The sequence below is a fragment of the Sciurus carolinensis genome, chromosome 10 (genome assembly GCF_902686445.1).
Source record: "Sciurus carolinensis chromosome 10, mSciCar1.2, whole genome shotgun sequence".
NCBI lineage: Eukaryota > Metazoa > Chordata > Mammalia > Rodentia > Sciuridae > Sciurus > Sciurus carolinensis.
In genome coordinates, this window is record NC_062222.1 from 56,808,864 (window position 1) to 56,830,899 (window position 22,036).

Genomic DNA, 22,036 nt, shown 5'->3' on the forward strand with positions numbered 1-22,036 from the left:
TTGTAGCCTTGATTTCAGCAGACTTGTGGAAGCCAAATTAAATTGATATAGAACCCATTTTGAGAAAAATTCTTTATCCTATGAACTCACTTTTTGTAGGAGGGAAGAGACCAATCTGTAAGGGCAGCGACGTCCAGATAAAATTGTTTGACTGATCCACCATCAGTGAGAGGGTCACCACTGGGAGGAGGGTGAGATAACTGTGGAGATTCATGCCACAAGCAGGAGTCCAGTTCTCAGAAGCGTGAGCTGTAAGCTCGGGGTTACACAGTTCCAAATCTTGAAAATTTTCAGACACATTGTTTGCTTTCTGCTAAAATAAGGAATGCATCAATCTGCTAGAGTACAGCTTTTAAACAAATTGTTTTCAAAAAGCTTTATATGTCTCATTGTTTAAAAAATGCAAAGCACAAATCTAAATATATGATTCTAATTACAAAAAAAGACCATGATTTATGTATGTGTAGAAAAAAGTTGTAAAATATTGACAGTAGTATGATTAAAGAAATATGATAAAAGAGACATGATAAGCATCTTGCCTAGAAGTTGCTCATCTACATTGAAGATGATGACTTGGGAAGATAACAAAGTCTAAAATATCAGTTCCAATGACAACATTTTACTTCCAATCCCCTGCAGCTGGAGGGCAGGGGGCAAAGGCTGAGAATTAGGTTCAGGACTCAATTATAAGGGTAGTAGAGATCCAGAGGAGGTCAAATCCTCAAGTTCAGAAAGTCTTCTTGCCAAAGTCAGGAACTTGAGTGAGAATTGTTATTGGTCAGCAACACAAGAGGTTAAGACTTAAAAATCAAAAAAAAAAAAAAAAAAGAAAGAAAAAAGGTCAGATATGGAACAGCCAAATATTAAGAGGAAAACAAGGAGCATATTGAATCAAGAAATCAAGAAAGAGTTTCAGGAAGGAGGGACCTATCTGTAGGACTGAACTGTCAGGATGACTACCAGACTGAGAAATGGCCATTGGCCTTAATAAAATTAAATATAGCCTTTTTGACAATGTACTGGAGATGTATGAGAATGGCATGTGTGGAGAAGTGAGCAGGAGGTAAGGAAAAGGCAACAAGGTTATAAAGGATATTTTCTTAAACTGTCTTCTTAAACAGTTTGACCCAGGCTTATTGCCAGTTTCACAATCACTGTCAGATACCTCCTGATATCACTGTGAAAGTTTTCTGCAGCTTCAAAGCCTCAATTACAAAGTCAAATTATACATTGGCATCTGATGACTTAAATTATAAAATCAAATTATTCCAATTTAAAAGTAAATTTGCAAAGTTAGTCAAAGTCTAGATTACTTTAGAGCAACCACAATTTCTCACTGTCAATCAATGAAAGTACAAATTAGCAGTATTTGGCTTAGAACTCCACCATCAATTCAGAGAGCTGTACAAATATAGGTCTTGACTCTCCCAATGGTGGTTGGAGAGAAATGTGAGACAAGGGGGGATGTTTTCCATGTATTCCTTTTAAATGGGAGAGAGGTGAAAATATAAAGTTGACTGATCACATTGAAAAGAGGAAAGAAACAGCAGTGAGTTTCCTGAGCCCAGAAAGGTAATGGAGGAGGATTGATCAAGTGTGGCTGCAGATTCATAGTTGTGGCTAGAAAAGGAATCTAAGGAAGTTTCTGTCTATTAACTTCATTTTAATTCATTGAATCAATACTTACTGACTTCTAAGTATCAAGCACTTGAGGTAAAAAAAAAAAGTTTACTGCAAGAGATTCAGGTGTTTACTCCCATTGAAAATGCATCCTAAAGGAGGGATTGAAACACTAACCAATTGGAGATATACTTTGGAAGCAGAACTGGCAGGGCTTGCTAAAGCACTGGAAATGGAAAGGGAAATGGTTTTGCCTACAACCACCAGGTGAATTTCTATGTATAGCAAGATCATCTGAGCAAAGGAAGATAGAGAAGAAAAACGGATGATGTTTAAAGGTTTGACACTGGTGTTGGAAGACTGAGATAGTTATTTCAGGAAATTGGACAGAACGTTGACCAGGAAAATGGTGTGTTTCCAAGCAATGTTGAGGCTTCATTTGATCTTGGTGATCAAGAATTTACAGTGGAACCAATCTGTCCTCGTCTTTCCCTGCTCACCCTCAGCAGGTGCCGTCACCTCACTGCCTTAATGGCTGCCATATTCTTTCCCAACCTCACAAATTTGGCTAGATTTTATTGGCCCAGGAGAGAGCACCTGAACCAGGCTGAGCAAACAGAAACTTCTTTACATTTGGGGAAGCTTAAAATTAGAGAGAGATCAGTATTCTCTTTGCTACTGTTGTTAAATTTAAGAATCGAGCATTCTTTTCTTTAGTGACCGCATTTCCTACTTTACGGCAAAAGCAAGCCAGTGGTGAGAAAAACGAAACAAATGTTCTGAGAGACACTATATAATAAAAACAGATAGGTCTTGATATGAGCTAGGCAAAATATTATGCCCTTGTCATATAGTAAGCCTATGAGTGCTCATAGCAAATCTATGAGGTAGTTACTACCATAATAATCTTCACCGTGTTGATAGGGAAACTGAGGCATAAAATGTTTGGATTTCTGTTTACTCCACGTAAGAAATGAAGCTAGGATTTGAGCTCAGGTCTGAAAAGTTGGATTCATGTTCTTAACTTGCTTCAGCTCAAAGAGGGTGAAAAAACTGTTGAAGTTGAATTGATTGTAGTTCCTACTCCCAATTACATTCCTGTCCTTTCCTTCTTTGAGTGTTCTTTCCTTTCATGGTTTTTGTTTGTTTGTTGTTTGTTTGTAATAGGGATTAAACCCAGGAACCCGGGGTGCTTAAGCTTAACCACTTAGCAACATCCCAAGCTCTTTTTTTTTTTTTTTTTTTTTAAACAGGGTCATGCTAAGTTGCTTAGGGCATGACTAAATTGCCAAGGCTGGCTTTGATCTTGCCATCCTCCTGCCTCAGCCTCCCGAGCTGCTGGGATTACAGCTGTGCACCACCATACCTGGGCCTTTCATGGTTTCTGTTGGTCAAACATATCCCCACTAAGCTTGTTCATGTTTGATTTTTGCAATTTGGAAACGAGAATTCTAATATAAAAACTGAGCCCTGGAAGTGATAAGGTTCCCTAAAATTTGGAACACACTGGCTGGGGAGAGTTATGGAGCCATAAGGACTTTACCATTCTTGACTCAGAAGTTAAATTCTTTTAGTTAAGCAATACATTTGTCAGTTATCACCTGTCATCTCTTACCACTTGGACCACATGCCACTAAAGCTCTAAATGAGGCATACTGAGATGAAGAAACAAGATGATTATTACAACTTTTAGCAAAATGCTATGAAAGAGCAGGATATTTCACAACAGAACATTCCCTCATTTCAAGTCTTAGTCTTATCAGATTTTGGGGCATCATTTCAAAATTTGCTAAACAGAATAATATGTCAATTTCAAAAATAGGAACATGGATGCAGAAATCATGAAAACCAGGTTACTGTGGAGCAAGATTACTTAATGAGAGAGTGAAATGAACAGGTGTAAATCCTTTCAGCCCCAGCCAGATACCTCCTTCATTATACGATCTTGCCCACAAAGGTCCCTGTATAAACCATACATACACACTTCCTGGTCATATTTCACTGCAGATAAGCCAAGTCTCTTCACCCTAAAACTAAAGGCAGGCACCCAGGATCTCAGAGAGAATTTCTGAATTGTTAACAGATATCAAAAAATAATGAAAATCACTAACAACTGACTAGGTCATCAAGAGAGTTCTGTTGCCCATAAGGCTCCAAACCTAGAGACCTATGATTGCTGCACTTCACCCTAAGTTACTGTCTCACACCATTCCCATCCAACTCACCCTCACCTTACAGCAGTGTTGAGCTGTGAAGGTAATAGGACCTCAGCAGACTGCTGCATTGGCCTTGTTCAGGGGAGGCGCTGAAGGACACTGGACAATGATACCTGGAGGATATGAAGTCAGGGGCAGACTAAATAACAAGCTAAAGAGCTTACCCTCTCATTCTGCAAGCTAACAAATGGCAGGCCTGATGTTCTCTGAACTAGTGTTTACTTTAGCATACCTATGGAGCAGAAGAAGAATCTCAATGGACAGAACACAGAATTGGATTTTAAACAACTTCCCCAAGGGACTCTTATGTTTCTGATGTTGAGAAACACTGCATCAGGCAAACAAAGGTAAACATGATGATGAACCCCTTCCTCCTCCTCTTCCTCTTCCTTCTCATCAGTATATCCCCCAAACATGTTATTCCATGACTTATTTCCTCATTTTCAATATGCTATCAATTCCTTTATTTTATATAAATATTATCTTCCGTCAAGATGCAGCTAAATTCTCAACTAAATAAAACTCTAATCATTCACAATGGCTTCGTATCACTTCCGGTATTTATCATCTTCGTAATCTAGTTCTCAGACTTTCAAAAGTAGCTTTATCCATCTCTCTGCCTCCCGAAGACCCAATCTTACATCTTTAAATCACCTGATTTAGCAATATCTTTCATGTAATTGATACTCCAGAAATCCCTAATGTCAGTAGGTGATTTTTCTCTTAGTTCTCTGATACTTTATTTTTCTGTAATCCCTCCATTGCCTTCTCACCCATTGCCTATGTTTTAAACTATTTCTCTCTTCCTTCAGCATCCTAGTTCCTGATTCCCTCCCTCCTCTTTCTTTCCAGTTCTTTCACAATCCTTTCTGTTCTTAACTTTCATATCTTTTCCAAACACTTCACCTTTCTGGTTTTTCCCATGTTGGTGTCTGATCATGTAATGACTTTTAATGACTTTCAGTTCGTGAACACTATAAATCCTTGGTGCAGTTTGTCAAACTGGGCAAAGAAGTTCATCTGGGTATACCCATAAAACACAAAGGAAACCAGGAAATTCATCATGGATACTTCAGGAAAGGTAAGCTACCTCTAAAATAAATTTTACTTTTTCATTAGTTATCAAAGAAGTGCAAATTGAAACATAATTAAGACTCTGTCTTTTCTAATAAGATCACCAATGATTTTTAAACGATATACCCAATGTTTCCCCAGCATTGGAAATTCATGTGCTAATGCTAGGAGGTCATGCTAGAAGGTAATTCTACTGGAGACATTTTAGGTGATAATTTGAGAATACTGAATAAAAAGCCTGAAAATACATGCTAGTCATTTGACTTCCTAATTTATTACAGTGAAATAATTATGTATTTTTTATGAACAAGTTAACAGATGCATTATTTTTAAGAGTATAACCCTGGAAGCAGGATGGATCAAAACTACAAAACCAATCCAGTAAATTATAATATATCACTCCTATGTGGTCATTAACAATTACCTGAAAAGTACTCACAGTGCTAAGTGGAAAAGCTGACTGTAAAACAGCACACTCAGTATGACAACGCAAACACATCATATCTTTACAGAATGTGATTGGAAGGACTTATCAGAAAATGTCAACAGTGGATAGCTGGGTTCCTTTGTTCCCAGTTTTCCCCCATTTACCTTTGCCTGAGGTTCTTTGCTGTTGGTGTTGAGTGTGTATAACTTTAAAAATTAGGGAAGATTTTTCATATTTTACATGAGCATGGTAGGTAAAAGCTAAATTATTTTATCTAATTAATTTCTTCTCAAAAAGATGTAATACTTTCTATATCATTTTATTTGAATTTCTCTTGTGACATTGGTCCTTTTTCATTAATATTCCAGAAGTCCTTACTGTTTACTAACTCGTAGGTGATCTTTCTCTTAGTTCCTCTTGTATTGTCTCCATCACTGGTATCTGAATTTCTTGAAGACACAATAGATTTACTCAGCTCAGTATACCTTAAGATTAATATGGTAATCATATCTGCAAGTGCCACACACATAAAATTATAAGAACTAGTATTCAAATCATTGAGGTGCTGCTCTAAGAATGGAAAGAGAGAAGAGACACTTGAAATGGCCGCCACAGAAATATTTGTAAATATAAGAACTTTTCTACAGCACAGGTGCTAATTTAAGCAGAAAAGGAAGGAACAATTAGTCACCAGTTCAATTGGAGACATGTTAGATTGTAACTTCATATCACGCAACTGAAAATAATTTTCAGTTAAACTTCAAAGTTAAATGTTTAAAATCAAACTATGGAAACCTAGAAGAGAAAATAAGAAATATGTCTTTGGTCTTAGAGAAAATTTTCAAAGTATAGAAATGGAATAAATGACAAAGGAAAATATATTTTAATGAACCAACATTTGGAAACATGTATTGCATAATTTTATGCAAAATTTAACTTAAAAATCAATAGGGGGAAAAACAGGTGTAACAAGTTGGTCCACAAGAAGTGGTCCTTTAATGGGTAGAGAACTCACATGCATTAATAAGGAAAACACCAAGATGCCAATAGATACATAAAACATACTGCACTGTTACAAAAGAGGCAAATAAAAAATAACTATTATAAATAAAGAAAATACCCAACATCCTAGCATGGAAAGAAATACTAATGCAAAGAAACAGTGAGCTTTTTCTACCTGTCAGATATTTTATTAAAAGACTACAGATAGTGCTAATGAGAGTGGAATAAATGATAATGTACACATCCTATTATTATACTAGGGGGGAAGCCAAATGATTCAACCTTTTTGTAAAGAGATAAGGAAATTAATTTAGCCCTAATAATATTTCTATCCTTTCCCAAGTACTATTCACTTAAGGAAACAAAGCAAGTTATGAACCAAGGTGTTCATCATAAAACTCTTTATAAATAGAAAAAATAATGGAGATAATTTCATATCTAGGTAATTATTGATTAAGAAAATTAGGAAACAAATAGGCTAGTCATTTAAAATCAAAAGAGCACTTGAAGTCATGAGAAAATTCTTTTTGAAGAAGTAAATGACAACTGTTCAATAAGTGGTGGCTATTATTAGCAACAAAGTAGAATACAAAATTATTTCTGTGACATGATCTCAACTATATGAAAATTATTCTAAAAGACTAGGAAGAAAGATGTTAAAATTTTAGCAACTTTTGCTTGAAATTATAGTTCTTTTTTTCTTTTTTCTGTATGAATTTTACATTTTGACAAATTAGAACAAGTAACAGTCATTTGTATAATCAGAAAAAAAATTAAATGTTGTCACTAAATGTCATTTTATTTTCCTTCAGTCTTCAGACAATCTCATGCCAGGCAGCCATTGCCTGGGTAGAAAATTCGCCTCTTTCAATTGAAGAAGCAAAAGTTGAACCACGTAAGGCTGGAGAAGTTAGTGTTAAGGTAAATTCAAATCTTTTAGCCTTTACTGCCAAAGGCAAATAAAAGGAAATTCTGTTTCATTAAAAAAAAAGATAGATAGATAGATAGATATAGACATGTGCAAATGAGATCTGTATTTAATTTGCATTTTTGATCTATACTTTTTCTTAGTAAAAAAAAGAATTTTCTAATAAAGTTAATGAATATTTTAAAATTTTTTTAATAACTCTAAACTATTGGTAACTCACCAATGATCGTTATTTTTTAATTATTGAGCTTTTACTTAAATTTTATATTATAGGTCTATGGTATTTTACAATGAGACCTAGAGGGTTTTGTAAGAGTTTTAGTCAGCTTTTTCACTGCTGTGACTAAAGGACCCAATCAGCACAATTGTAGAGGAGGAAAAATTTACTTAATAGCTCACAGTTTCAGAGGTCTCAATCCATATACAGCCAGCTCCATTCCCCATGGGTTCCAAGTGAGGCTAAACATCACGGTGGGAGAGCGTGGCAAAGTGAAGCCACTCATATGATAATCAGAAAGCAGAGAGAGAGAGACTCTACTCTCCAGATACAAAATATGTACCCCATAGCCACGCCCCCAATAATCCACTTCCTTCAATCACACCCCACCTGCCTCCAGTTACCACTCAGTTAATCCCATCAGAATTAATTCACTGATTAAGTTAAGGCTCTGACCCAACCATTTCAACTCCAAACCTTCTTGCATTGTCTCACACATGAACTTTGGGGGGACACCACATCTAAACTGTAACGGTAAGTGTGTTTTTTTTTTTTTTCAGTTTTAAGGGGACAGGGAATACATACTTCTATGACACAAAGTTGACACTCAATAAATGCAAAGGCATATTCAGTGATTAATAGATTAAATACCCTACTCCCTTGTTTTATGCCCATACTTTATACAGCCTCAGAAAGTTAATCTGAAAAGGTATACTATGTGGTAAATTTCATCTTCCAGGGATGAATAGCAAGAATTCATGAAGGCATTTAAAGTGACTTCAAAGATTTAATAATTATTGAAGAGAGTTTAAACCAGGTCTGGAAAAACATAGATCTATCAAAGGCCCCTGGCCAACTTTCAAATCAAGCCCTCAATCAAGGCACCTCAAATTTTGTAAACTCATTAAATATCCAAGATTAAGAATATACTGTTTAGAATTTCATTATGCATTATGTTATTCAGCTTTCTATCTGCTGCATCTATTTCCTACCACTCCAACACTTGACACAATTCTGTTGAAAGATTCTTCTCCCTCTTGGGGGCCATAGGCGTGGCATGTCTCCATGTGCAGTTGCTTTTAATACTAATAATTAATATATCCTTAGATTCAGATCATAGAGAATACTGGGGAGATTTCATGGTGCTGGGACACAAAATAACATAAAATGAAGTTTAATATTAATACTTAGATGAAATTATAAATAAGTATTTATGATTTGCTCAAATTTGTAAGGAACCTGTGGTTTCTTTTAGTATACAAATTCTCTAAAAGTTATATATGAGTATGTGAGAGTATTCCTCTAAGCTTTGATGTGGTGTTTGGTCTTCATTGCTTTCTTAGTGTTTATGATTAAATTTAAGGATATTTTTCCCACTTAATAAATAAATAGGTTAATCATAAGTACAATTTGTATTCTTCCTATGTCTAGTTAGAGTTTTAGTCTGTCATTGAGTACATGAAATAGAATAAATATTAACTATAAACTGATTCCTCTATTCTCTGTTAGTAATAACAAAAACATTTCACTGTTAATAACTAACATTAGAGTTCTTGGAAGGGGTAACTTCTACAGAAACTTAATGTTGTATTCTTTCAGGGAAATTAAAACTAAATGGAGCATGGTGCCCTCTACCTTGCTGGGAACTGTTCTTCTTTCTAAGCTATCATACAGTAAAAACATGTTTATTGAATAAGATCATTAATTATACTCTTGAAGGTTTTTTATTTAACATTTCCTTGTATTAACCATGAAATGATTTAATCAATATCAAAGAAAAAGCATACAAAAATACTCTGTGAACAATAAAGATTCAGACTCAGCCTCAGAACACTTGGTGTCTCTGCTGTTTCTCCACCGTGCTGACGCCTCTCATCCACCACAGACCCCCGACTGCTGCTAGGGCTAGACCCCGGCATCTATCACTATAACAAAATCCCTGAAATAATTAACTTAAAAGAGAGAAGTTTTATTTTAACTCAGTTTTGGAGGTTTCAGTTCCATGATCAATTGATCCCACTGTTTTGAGTCTACAGTGAGGCAGCGCATCACGGTAAGGAGCTTAGCAGAGCCCAATCACTCACCTCATGGCCAGAAAGCAAAAAGGCAAGGAGGGGACCAGAATCATAAAATCCCCTTCAGAAGTATGCTCCCAATGACCCAAAAGCCTCCCATTAGGCCTCACTTCTCAAAGGTCTCACCACTTCCTAACAGTGCCAACCTTTACCACATGGGCCTTTGAGGGACAGTCAAGAACCAAGATATAGCACACATTAAACTCACCTCTTCTTAAAATTAAACCCAAGACATTCAACACTTAATTTACTGCATACAACAAATATAAAAAACTATATACTTCTAGTCCTTATCTAATCAAAGTAGGGGAAGGTAAAGGGGAATGGTTACCGGAGTAATGGAGAAAAGGAATGAAGGGGATTGGGAAGATGCTAAGAAAGAAACAATGGAGGAAAAGAGGGAGCTAGAAAAAGACAGAAGAGGAATAAGGAAAATTGGGAAACTAATGCTCAACAAATCATCAACTCCATGTCTGGTGCTGCTCCAAAGAATTGACTTCACTAATGAGAAAAAGTGAAGAACAAAATGAAAAGTAATAAAAATGTACAGAAAAGAAGGAGTTCAACAATGTGTTTTAGCCTACTCTTCAGAAACTCTATTCTTTTATCATTTATCCAAAAGCATTTAGTTAGTAATTATCCTATGCTGGGTCACCATCACCAATATGTCCACTCTTAGCCACTGTTCTCTGCTCTTACATCAATGTCTCTTAACCATAAAGTCTATGACCCAAATCATAAATGCCAAATAGCCCACCGAGGTGAAGGCTGGAGCAGTGGGAACCTGAGCAGTGTCCCCCTGATTCCTTGATGAAACCAACGTTCAGGACTATATGTGCCCATTGGAGCAGTTGGTCCCTCTCCCGGCTTATTCTATGAACTACTTCCACAGACAATTCTTATTTGCTATGTAGAACAAAACTAATAAGGATATTTCAGCCTCTGGTATATCTAAAAAGAACATTTCAAGATGCTGTTTTAACACAGTGGGAAAAAAGTCACACATTTCTTGTTAGCATGACTTTTCACCCACTTTTTACAATCATGACATAGCTGTTTCCAGTGTTCTTACTTAAGAATGCCACCTCTTCCACTGTAGATACTGGGAAACTTGTGAATATGCTTTTCTGGACATATTCTAATCAAAGTAGTAATTGCGAGTTATGGTACATGAAATATTTTATTTTTATGATCTAATACAAATTGGGTTGGACCTACCACAGGAAAGAAAATTTAGGCCATTAGCTAAGAAACTTTCAAACTTCCCAACATCAGTTAAATTTTATAATAGTTGTCTTATTTAACTTAAACTTATTTTACAATTTTAACTTAAAGAATATTTTCAATGTACAAGTTTAAAATTTGGAAAATTGATTTTCCCAAAAGCATTGGAAAAACCTCAAAATATTGGACCTAAAATTCTGTACTTCTCAGTGGCAGCGTTATAAATATTTGTAAAATATATTTGTAAAACTCTTTAGGACATACAGACTAGATTTGAAAAGACAAAGTTCATTATCAGGTCTTTACAAGTCATATGACTTTGGATAAATCATTCTATATCTTTGAATCTTCTTTCCCTCGTTGGTAAGTTGGGGGTGAGAAGACCTGTGTTCTTGTGAATGTTGTTACAGAGATCAAATAAAATAATTCAGGTAAAAAAAATTTTTTTAATATTCAGTTTCAGATAAAGGTGGGGAGGGAGGGACAGAAAGAGAGAGAGGGAGACAGGGAGAAAGAGAGAGAGAGGGAGAAGAAAGAAAAAGAAGAAAGAAAGAAAAAAGAAAGAAAGAGAAAGAAAGAGAGAGATTGGAATTTCAAAACAATTTCAAGTGATTCTTGATCACTTAATTTCAATGCAGAAATTTAATTTCTTCAGGGATCAGTGATACTGATGATCATGTCCTGAAAAGATACCTGCCAGTGAACTTTTGTTTAATATGAGACTGTGAAGAAGCTGGGATTGTGGAGAGGATTGGCAATGGAGTGAGTTTTATGAAACCAGGTAGGAAACTGAGAAGCAAAAATCTCCCCACAATATCATACCAAAGAGTTTCTCTTGCACAAAGGCAGAACTTTTAGATAAATTAACATATTTACCAGACAAAATAAAATGGTTTGCTCTGTATGATTCTAATCATATATCATGGGTTTGCCTCTAGATTCTTCTAACTACATCATTATATCAAAGGTATCTTGTGATTCCAAGAGTCACATCACTCTCACCTCTGTGTGGTAATCCAGTGGGGCAGTATCTGAGCCAAATCTATATATGCACAGCCAAATGAAGTTTGAACTAGAACCAGTGTGCCTCTAAATTGATCAGAAGCTCTTTAGGCATAGGTACTATTTCTTACATACATTTATGTTCCTCAGAATGTCTAGCACAGTGTCTGTTGAAATGCATAGAATGTTTGACAAATGAATCAATGCTCCAATCAAATAGAATGTAGAGCTTGAATTTTAATTGACAGGATGACTGTGACATTTCAAAGTATCAATAGAAAACAATCATACTCTCTTCCCCAGGCTTATCAGAAAGGATCTTGACATTGCTATTCTTAGCATGTTTTAAATGATCACAGTGAATAACAGCAATCACAGAGATTAAGGTAATGGAAAACGCACAGCTTGGAAACCACTACATAAAGAGATTTAAGAAATTGTGTAGTTCAGACATTCTAGAAGCCATCATCAGTGTATTCATTTAGCAAGCAATTATGGAATGCCTGCCATGCATCTGACACTAGGCACAATAGGAGAGACAAAAGTAGAAGACTGGTCTATATCTCTAAGAATGTAGACCTAAACAGGAGAGAAACATATTCTAAGTCCTCTTTTCCTAGAAAAATTCTAGTGGAAGTTTTGTGGGATTTCCACATATAGGATAAGCATTTGAAGGAAAATGATACACAAGGAGTAGAACTACTTCAGAATCTAAGATCCAGTATCTTTGGAAATTTTTAGGACAAATGAATGTAAGATGTGCCTTATTGAAACTTAAGAGAGATCTTTAATGCCAGCAAAACTCTCCAAGAGGTCCAAAAGGAATTGCTTCTGTGTGATAAACATTTGTTAGGACCAACGTAGACACAGTGTTGTAGACCTCTGACCAGGTTGTCATAAGTCTGTAATAATTGTGTTAACTTTTTACCTAGACCCCACCTGACCCATCACCCTAGTGCCAAGGGAGCTAGCTAATAGTGGGATCCAAGTATAATCAAAATGCTCTCTTGAGCTCTGTGACCTAAAAACCACCCTCCATGTTAAGTGTTCCAGAAACGGCTGAGACAGAGACAGAAAGCTTTTATTCTTCAAAGTCAGCACATCTTTGAACTTAGTCCCACTAAAGGAACAGGCTAGCCTGCAGTAGTGGGGCCCAGAAACTCAATGGGAGGAGTTCTGCCATTATCCAGCTGGGCCACTTTAAGCAGGTGACAACCACCATGGGACTGATTCCTTCAAATGGAAAACAAAAGGGTTAAACTCGATGACTTATTTCCAAGGTTCATTCCCGGTGTTATTCTATTTTCAGAGTTGGAAGAAGCAGGCCTAGAGGTATCCAGCAGGGAATAGTCCCAAATTCTCACCATTTGTCCAAAAGGATAATGGGATTTCTAAAACCAGATAAAATAATTTCTCCTCTGAAATACCTGAGTGTTACAGTGGCTATCTTCTGTCCACACCAAGTTTTCAAAAGATTCAATGAGATTTTTGGGAAAAAATGTATTTTTATTCCATTAATATTTTCAAGCTATCTATTATATCACTTTTCTTCTATATATAGAACACACTAATTATTCCACAGAGTAGAGAATGCAGCAACTGCTTGCACCTCAAAGGAAACTTTTGTGAGAGGCAAGGGTTAGTAGATTTATCTTTTACTCTTTTATTAAATTGCTAAAATCTGTAGTTAATGGTGTTCACTTCTCTCTAATTCCGTGTCTGTGCCTACGTAAATGCAGGATAGTGTTCTACCTCCTAGTGGGTTAATGCTGGATAGGAATCTCAGATTTACCTGCAAAGAAGAAAAGATTTATCTTTCTTTCCGTGTAAGCACATTCACTGAATATACTGTTGTGACTGAGATCCAAGTGGCAAAAATTGATGATGCTGCTCCTATGGATAAAGTTCGTGTCATGAGCTGTGAGTTCCCCACAGGCTATGGGACCGATGTTCATTCCACCAAGGTGAGGAAGGTACTTGTGTGTTAACATGTGACATAGTAATTTACCTGGGAAAAAGATTAAAATTATGCCAAATCTGCCCAACTGGTGTCTATAGATCAAAAGGCTTGAAGGTTGGTTTTATTTGCTTATTGGTTTATTTTCTTTAAATGTGTACGCAGCTTTGAATACTAATACAAATATGCTTTGTGAATGTGAAGGTTACCTGTGGTTTCACCTGTGTGATTTTTGAACTTGGAGGAATTGATTCAGCTGTTGTCATGGCCTGCAAAGCCTCTGGTGCCTCTAGGATCATTGGAGTTGATGTAAATGAGAAGTTTCCCCAGGCAAGAGCCTTAAGAGTCACTGATTGTCTCAATCCTCAAATCTCCAAGAAAACTGTCCAGGAGGTGGTGATGGAAATGAAGGGCATTGGTGTTGACTTTGCTTTTGTTTGACTCACTGATACCATGGTACATAGTCTTGGGGCACACTAAGTGCTGCCTGTCAACATGTGGGTACAAGTTGTATAGCCTCATGTACCTAAGTATAAACTCTGGAAATGTTCCTGTGAACCCCAAATTAAAAATAGAATGCAGTTTCACTCTAAAGCATTTATTTCAAAAGCAAAAGCAACTTGTACTTAAACATATGTCATTATGGTATGCCAAGTTTAAACATGCAAAAAAAACCCCACAATATCAGTGTTTCCTTTTCTCTATTCCTAGCTCTTTCTTAATATCTATGTATTTTATACTTAAGTATGAACATCATAGGATTCACATATGACATTTATCCATGTCCTGTGACAGAACCATTCATTCATTTGAAAAATGTTTGTCAAGCTCCTATCATCGGTGTATTAAATTCTGTAGATACAAGAATGAATGAAACAGGCACCATCATCATGAGTCATACAGTTTAGAGAATGTAGACAAGTGCAACCTAATGCATTTGGTCAAATAAGGGAAGTTGACTTAGGGATGTAGGTGATAGGAAAGAGGCAAATAAGGTAAAAGGAAGAAAGAAGAGAGAAAATAGGGTTAAGAACCAGAAAAGGTAAAATAGATATGAAGTGTATGCTGTACATCCTCAGAAAGTTGAACTTTTTTAAAAAATGGAAGTTTCACCCACATTTGTATATATTTATGGTGTTTTGTTGTTTTGTTTCATTTTAACAGGAATTTGGCAAAGTATGGCAAATGAAAACATTAGGTAAAGAATAGAGTGTATGAGGCAGTGGGTAATTCTGTTTAATACATACTTACTATGTGCCAGGTAGTGTTCTAAATGTTTTAAGAATGATAAATACTTTAATGCTCATAAATAGAAAAATCAATTCTAAAATTCATATGGAACCACAAAAGATCCCTAATAGACAAAACAATTCTAAGAAAGAATAAAATAAAACAGGAGGCATCACATTTTCTGACTTAAAATTATATTATAAAAATCAAAACAGCATGAGAATTGGCATAAAAACAAACATATAGATCAGTGTAAGAGAATGAAGAACCCAGAAATCAATCCAAATATAAACAGATCATTTTTGACAAGAGTACCAAGAAGACACAATGGGAAAAGGATAGTCTCTTCAATAAATGGTACTAGGAAAATAGAATTTCCATATGCAAAAGAGTAACATTTGACCTTTCTTTACACCAAACATAAAATCAACTCAAGATATATAAAACCAGAAACTATAAAACTCCTAGAAGAGAATATATGGGGAAAGTGATGATTTTTTGAATACCTCACCAAAAGTTCTAGCCACAAATGCAAAAATAATTGAGATTACATCAGACTAAAGATTTTCTGCATAGTAAAGAAAATAACCAACAAAATGAAACAGCACAATAAAGATTGAGAAAAACATATTTTGCAAATCATGTATTGGATAAAGCATTAATATCCAAAAAGAATGTATAATCCAATGTTATAAAAACAAATAAACCAGTTAAAAATGGTCAAAGGACCTCAATAAGTATTTCTCTGAATAAATAAATAAATAAATAAATAAATAGAAATCACAAACAGGTCTATGAAAAGATGCTTAGCATCATTAATCATTAGAGAAATGCAAATCAAGACCACCATGAGGTACCACCTCATACCCAACCATAGGATGTCTATTATGAAAAAAAGTCACAAGATAACAAATATTGGTAAGCATATAGAGAAAAGGGAACTCTTGTACAGAGCTGGTGGAAATGTACAATGGTACAACAGCATGAAAAACAGGATGGGGGTTTTAAAAGAAATTGAAAACAGAACTACCAGATGACCCAGAAATTTCTCTCCTGGGTATTTACCCAAAGGAAAGGAAATTACCACCTTGTAAAGATATCAGCACTACCATCTTCCATGCAGCTCTATTTGCTATAGCCAAGGTATGGAAACAACCTGTTTCTGTCAAAGGACCAATGAATAAAGAAAATCAGGTACACATATACAGTGGAATACCATTCAGCACTAAAAAAGAACAAGATCTTGCCATTTGCCACAGAATGGATGAACCTGGAGGACATAACATTATACTAAGTAAAATAAACCAGATGCAGAAAGAAAAATATGGTCTGAAATATGGTCTGACTTCACATATGTGGAGTCCAAAAAATTCAAATGTATATATAGATAGAAAAAAAAAAAAAACAGTGTTTACTAGTTTGGGGGGCTGCTGGAAGGAAATGTAGAGATGTGGGCAAGAGGATACAAAGTAGCAGATGCATGGGCTAAATGAGCCTAGAGAGCTAATACACAACATGAAGACTATAGGTAACAAAATTGTTGGTATTTGTTTAGCTGATATTATTCTCATGTCCATTCTTTGATAATACAGATTATACCTTCTCTTTAAACCCTAACCTGAGTGATTTTTGCTAAAACTAGTTTCCTTCTTTGACAATTTCTCACCAATTTGCATACTTTTGCACAATTATTTCCCTAGAGTAAGCTGTCTTATTGATCTCTTATCGCTGTATTTCTATGCCACTACAGAAAAATAAACCCCCTCCTTCTGGATACACTGGATAGAAATGGTAGATTTACTTTCAGAGGAAGATTTGTGTAACTTTTTATGGCAAAAGAATGTTCATTGAATAGATAATCGAACGTGAGAAGGCAGTGGTAAAAATTTGTGCTGTAGACTCCTCTGAAAAATATGATGAGGTGTGAATTGACCACATGCTACAGGGCACTTGTTAACTCAGTAAGGAGAAGACATGCCTGATCATTTCAGACACTAACTACACAATCAACAAAAAAGGCCTAATCAGGTAAGGGGTAGTAGTTTAGCTGATGCCACAGACCACCCAGTAACAGAAGTTGATTAGTGTCACTTCTGAATGCTCAGGTCACAACGCATCCTACCTGGGTGACCAGTGCACATGGAGAATTTAGCTCAGCCTTCATCTTGAGGTGCAGAGCGGCTAGCATTTCCCCTGGGATAAGCACTACTGACAACAATGAAGAAGAGAAATTTTCCCAGGTGAAAGATTTAAGGGATTGCATCAATGAAATACTACCAAACTGAATTCAACTGCCTGTTAAAAGGATCATACACCATGACCAAGTGGGATTTAAGACTGGTATACAAGTGTGGTTTAACATATGTAAATCAATAAATTTAACACACCACATTAACAGAATAAAGGACAAAAATCACATGATCATCTTAGGTACGGAAAAAGCATTTGTTGAAGTTTACTGCTTTTTCATGATAAAAATTCTCAACAAATTAAAAACAGAAGACTATCTAAACATTAAAATGATGATATCTGAGTTGTCCATGGCTATCATATGAATGGTAAAATCTCAAAAGCTTTCCTCTACATCAGGCATAAGACAATTTTTTCCCTCTTGTGATTTCTGTTCAACAAAATACTAGAAATCCTAGAAAGAGAGATTAGGCAAGAAAATATTTATGTATGGCTTCCAAAATAAAAAATAAGTTAAAGTGTCTGCCAGCCAATAATTATACGTATCCTAAAGAAAACCTGTTGGGATTAATAAATGAATTCAGTAAATTTTCAGGATATAAATCAGTAGATTAAAGTCAGTAAGATTTCTCTACACTGACAACAATCTAGTCAAGGAAAAAAATCACTTCCAGTCAAAATGGAATAAAAGGGATCAGATTTATTTACTCTCACCATCTGAAGTAACAGAAAAAATATAAAATTTACTACACAGATACAATTATAAAGACAGTAAGTTTCAGACATAAAAATGGACATATAAATCAATAAAATAGCAACAGATTTCAGAAATAAACTCATATAATTATGGCTAGTTGATTTTTGACAAGGATGCCAATACCATTCAATAGGGAATTAACATATTTTCAAAAAATGATGCTGGAATAACTAGCTATCCACATATAAAAGAATGAAGTTTGATTCCTACCTCATACCATATACAAAAAATGAATCACAATTAATCAAGGACCTAAGATTAAAAGCTAAAACTATAAAAATATTTGAAGAAAACATAAATCTTCTTGACATTAAATTAGCCAATGTGCATAACAGCATTATTTGTACTAACCCAAAACTATAAACAACCCAGATGTCTGTCAACAGAATAAATTCAATAGAATACTACTTCACAATAAAAATGAATGCACTAGCCCAGTGTGATGGCACATGCTTGTAATCCCAGCAACTTAGAGGCCGAGGCAGGAGGATGGAAGTTCAAAGCCAGCCTCAGCAACTTAGCAAGGCCCTAAGAAACTTAGTGAGACACCTGTCTCAAAATAAAAAATAACCACTGAGGATATAGCTCAGTGGTTAAGTGCCCTTGGGCTCAATCCCTGGAACCAAAAAAAATATAAAGAATGTACTGTTGATAATCACTGTAGCATCATTCAATCTCAAAATAATGAAGGCAAAAATAATATCTAATTATGTTTCCATATTTATAAGATGAATAAATGTAATAATATATAATATTCCATAAAATATAAACAAATATATAGGGACAGAAAGTGAAGAAGTAGTTAATTGGGATAGGTGAAGCAACGGAGAAGGAGAGAAATTACACAGGAGCATGAGGAAATTTTGGAGGTACACTAATATGTTCATGATCATAATTATATTTTATGACTTCACATATACTGAAATGTCAAACTTCCCTTTAGATTTTTACTAGTAGTGAAAGCAACAACCTATACAAACATTAAAATTATGACTGAAAATAGAAAAGCACCAACTGCAACTGATGTGATCATTTTTTCCCATACTTTATGATTGCTTTTTAAGTTTACTGAAAAATAGGATTATTGTATTCATTCCAGAGATAGATGGACCTCCTCTCTCAATTAATAGGTAAAATATGAAGATTAATGAGGTCACACTATTATGATATCCATTGTTAAGGTTTCTTTCTAATTTGTTGTGATGTCTCTCTCTCAAGTATAGTTACAACCAAAATAACCACTCTCTAGGAGAGCCCTGGCCAGGGATAAAGTTCAGATGTGTAAAGTTCAGATGAGACACAATGAAGAACTAAAACCAAAATGCATGAAACAGAAAAAAGTAGTCAAAACAATCTTGAGCAAAATGAACAAATCAGTCAGGGGTAGTGGCATACACCTGTAATCCCAGCTGCTTGGGACGCTGAGCCAGGAGGATTGCAAGTTCGCAGTCAGCCTCAGCAACTTAGGAAGGACTTAAGCAACTCAAGGAAACCCTGTCACTAAATAAAATATAAAAAGTACTAGGGATGTGACTCAGTGGTGAAGCACGCCTGGGTTCAGTCCCTGGTATAGAAAAAAAAAAAAAAAAACTGAACAGAGCTGAAGACATCATACTATCTGACTTCAAATTATAATGAAAAGCTATGGTGAGCAAAGCAGTATGGTACTGGTACAAAAGCAGATACATAGATTAACAGAATAGAAAGCCCAGAAATAAATTCACGAACTTGCGGTCAATTGATTTTCAATAAAAGTGACAAGAACACACAGTAGGCCAGTCAATTAATAAATGGTATTGGGAAAACTGATATCCACAAACAGAAAAGTAAAATTAGATCTTTATTTCATGTCACATACAAAAATCAACCCAAAATTAATTAGAACCTTAAATAAAAGATCTGAAACTGTAAAAACAAGAAGAAGAAAAAAACAGAAAATGTTCCAGGACAGTACTGAGCAATGATTTTTTTTTAAATATGACTCCAAAAGTACAGAAAAAAAAAAAAACAAACACCACAAATAGACAAAAGAGAGTACCTCAAACTAAAAAGTTTCTGCACAGCCAAGAAAACAATCAACAAAACTGACAAGACCTTGACTGAAGAAAGGGAAAGATGCTGGTACAAATACCCCAGACTTGACTCGAAAATATCAGTACAGGCCCCATGTCAATATTTCAAATCAGTTTGCTCTTTCTAGAGGATTTGAAAAAGCAATTTCCAAGACCCACATCACTCTTGGCAACCTTGAGCAAGAGGAAAGAGAGAAAATGCAAATAATAATAATAATAATAATAAGAAGAAGAAGAAGAAGAAGAAGAAGATGAGAAGATGATTGGGGGAAAGGAAACTAAGCACAAATAGACATTTCCTTTTTGTTATGAGGAAGTACTATATAGATTTTTATGCAAATACATCTGAAACTATTCATAAGTATGTGATTTTCTGAGAAAATATAAATTCCTTAAAATTGACTCAAAAAGTAGAATTTGAAGGAACATCATTCTACCTAGAATGATTTCCCCCCACATTTTGCAAGGCTGCCTCCTTCTGGTCATTCAGGTACAAGTCAAACATCATGTTTTCAAAGAAGTTTTCCACAACACCCTACCAAAAACTTCACCCTCAGCACCCTGTGTCATGGTACTTATTTCTATCAATTTATCTATTTTTAGATAAATATACTGGAGCTGAAAAAGCTATAATCAATGATAAACATTCTTCCCTCTGGAATGAGGACAAGGGGTTTGTCTGTGTTTTCCACCAATGAATCCAGAATCATCTAGTATCATGAGGTAGGTTAAAGACACAAATGAGAAAAAAAACAGCCCCACGTCCTCCTGCTGGTCAGTGTCAATGATCACTCCCAGTATGATGGCTTATTTAGTCATGCTGTACAATTCATGGGAACTTCTGCTGTGTTTCCTTTAGATACCAGGGCTTCAATCCCCGTAGAGACCCCAAATTGTGAAAACAAAAAGCAAAAATTCCACAGTGGATCATTAGGAGTGAGAGTAAACACTTTGCCTTGATTCCTCTAGCCATGTAGGCTTTCTTTTGGGGAAAAAATCAACCTCTACAGGTTTCTGATTTAATGTGCCTAACACATCATAGAAAATAGCACTTTATTCTTGCAGAATGTTACTTTCAAACTGTCGCTTCATCTATGCTCTTCATAGGTCACTCAAGCACACTGAGGTGCTAGCTTCTTATGGATTGTGTGATATATGATAATCGGGGGATCCCAAGATCAGATCACAGGCCTACTCCGTCACCTCCACTGCTGAAAAATGAGTCTCCTCCTCAGAGGCAATGTTGTGTAGAAGTCTATGCCTATGGATCAGACAGTCCAAAGGCTCCTATATGGTAGTTCTGACTGTGTACAAATAGGCTGAAATAAATCATTATCATTTTCTTCCTTTGATGGAGAAGACCCACTGTATTTGACTTGCCACCAATGGCCAGTGGGTCTCCTTTAGTATGTAGTGACACCTAGAGGGTTTAGACCTCACAAAGTTGGCTTCTGCATATCTACAAACCTGAGATATGGAAAATGAGAGCTCCTTTGCTAAAAGAAAAGTATGGTACTGGTACATACTTCAGAAGACATCATACTATCTGACTTCAAATTATACTGAAAAGCTACGGCGAGCAAAGCAGTATGGTACTGGTACAAAAGCAGATACATAGATTAACAGAATAGAAAGCCCAGAAATAAATTCACGAACTTGCGGTCAATTGATTTTCAATAAAAGTGACAAGAACACACAGTAGGGAAAGGCCAGTCAATTAACAAATGGTATTGGGAAAACTGATATCCACAAACAGAAGAGTAAAATTAGATCTTTATTTCATGTCACATACAAAAATCAACCCAAAATTAATTAGAACCTTAAATAAAAGATCTAAAACTGTAAAAACAAGAAGAAGAAAAAAAAAACAGAAAAAGTTCCAGGACGGTAGTCTGGGCAATGATTTTTTTTTTTTTAATATGACTCAAAAGTACAGAAAGAAAAAAAAAAAAAAAAAAAAACACCACAAATAGACAAAAGAGAGTACCTCAAACTAAAAAGTTTCTGCACAGCCAAAGAAACAATCAACAAAACTGACAAGACCT

The 22,036-nt window shown here is 35.5% G+C and overlaps 1 protein-coding gene and 1 pseudogene across 1 annotated transcript in view; both read left to right on the plus strand.

Moving 5' to 3' along the window:
• Nucleotides 1-971: 971 nt before the first annotated feature.
• Nucleotides 972-14,222, plus strand: LOC124994202 (alcohol dehydrogenase 1-like; annotated as a pseudogene).
• Nucleotides 11,509-22,036, plus strand: part of LOC124994703 (alcohol dehydrogenase 1-like) — a 46,702-nt gene continuing 36,174 nt past the window's right edge. The window contains exons 1-2 of the mRNA XM_047566918.1: nt 11,509-11,564; nt 20,595-20,714. The gene's annotated coding sequence lies outside the window, so the exon portion shown is untranslated. The remainder of the gene's footprint in view (nt 11,565-20,594; nt 20,715-22,036) is intronic.